This window comes from Scyliorhinus canicula, chromosome 8 (genome assembly GCF_902713615.1).
Source record: "Scyliorhinus canicula chromosome 8, sScyCan1.1, whole genome shotgun sequence".
Classification (NCBI taxonomy): domain Eukaryota; kingdom Metazoa; phylum Chordata; class Chondrichthyes; order Carcharhiniformes; family Scyliorhinidae; genus Scyliorhinus; species Scyliorhinus canicula.
In genome coordinates, this window is record NC_052153.1 from 44,587,976 (window position 1) to 44,589,621 (window position 1,646).

General features: G+C 48.9%; 1 non-coding gene across 1 annotated transcript; it reads left to right on the plus strand.

The window, feature by feature from the left end:
• The first annotated feature begins 521 nt into the window (after window positions 1–521).
• On the plus strand, window positions 522–599 carry trnak-cuu. Its single transcript has one exon. It is a non-coding gene; the product is annotated as a tRNA-Lys (tRNA).
• Window positions 600–1,646: the final 1,047 nt, after the last annotated feature.

The window sequence follows — 1,646 nt, forward strand, 5'->3', positions numbered from 1 at the left end:
TATCCTTTAACGAGGCTCGTTAAAGGAAAGAGGCCGGTAATAAAGATCCTTTATTGTATATTATGTGCATTAGAGAAGATTTCCATGTACAAAAGTTAAAGTGGAGTGGTGCTACTAAGCAAGTTACTAAAAGTCAAGTTACAAAAAGTCTTTGACAAAAAAAATCATCCAGCAAAAACACGAAAAAAGTCACAAAAAATCTTTGACGAAAAAAATCACCGGACAAAATGACGTTGGACCAAAAGACGGGCGGACAAAAAGACGTTGGACGAAAAGACGTGGACGAAGTGTCGTTGGACGAAATGTCGTCGGACGAAAAGACATAGCACCCACTGGGACTGCGGTGCTGAGGACTCGGGTTCGAATCCCGGCCCTGGGTCACTGTCCGTGTGGTGTTTGTACATATATCTGCGTGGGTTTCACCCCCACAACACAAAGATGTGCATGGTAGGTGGATTGGCCACGCTAAATTGCCCCTTAATTGGAAAAACAAATAATAATTGGGTACTCCAAATTTAATGGCCAGGCTAGCTCAGTCGGTAGAGCATGTGACTCTTAATCCCAGGGTCGTGGGTTGGGTTCGAGCCCCACGTTGGGCAAACTAATTTATCGGCAGTACGGTAGCACAAGTGGCTAGCACTGTGGCTCCACAGCGCCAGGGTCCCAGGTTCGATTCCCCGCTGGGTCACTGTCTGTGCGGAGTCTGCACGTTCTCCCCGTGTCTGTGTGGTTTACTCCTGGGTGCTCCGGTTTCCTCCCACAGTCCAAAGATGTGCAGGTTGGGTGGATTGGCCTTAGTGACCAAAAAAGGCTAGGGCTTACTGGGTAACGGGGGTAGGTTCGAAGTGAGGGCTTAAGTGGGTCGGTGCAGACTCGATGGGCCGAATGGCCTCCTTCTGCACTGTATGTTCTATGTTCTCATTTTCAAAAGGCCAATGGCCTGGTAGGTGGCCCTCTTGTTATGTGGCAGAAGTTGTATATGCCTTCTGCCTGTGCATTGGGGTTGTGTACAGGGATCAGCAGCTTTGCTTGCAGCAGATGTCCCTTGTCCCCCAGTGGCTAGACACAAAGGGCTAAGGCAATTGGCACTGTCTAGTCTGAGGAGCCTTGCACACACCTGCAATGTTTGCTTACAGTGTTCACAGATTGCTTCAACTCCAGAGAGTGGACCCCCTTCCTGTCCACAGAGCCACCAGGTTGTTCTGAGGAATCCTTGTTGAACACATGAATTGTGTCAATGATCATATGCACTGGGGAAAATCCAGCCATGGACATGAAACCAATAGCCCTCTTAAACCTGACTGGCCTGATGAACTTGATATATTGGCCATCCTCATAATGTGTGGCATCTGTAAAATCCTTTATACAGCGATGGGTCACTGGCAGAGTGGCAGCACCTGGGTCTCCAGATGCTCATTGGAATGAACCACAGGCCACTGCACAGCCATTCCACATGGCTTCATCTAAACTCTTGAGCTACTCTCATCCTCGTTCCATAGAATCCATAGGGCGATTGGGGGGGAGGCGGTGGTGTAGCGGTATTGTCATTGGAAAGGTAATCGAGAGACTCAGGATAATGATCTGGTGACTCACTGGAGGATGAGGCTCCTCAAATATCCCCATCCTCAATAATGGAGGAGCCCAGC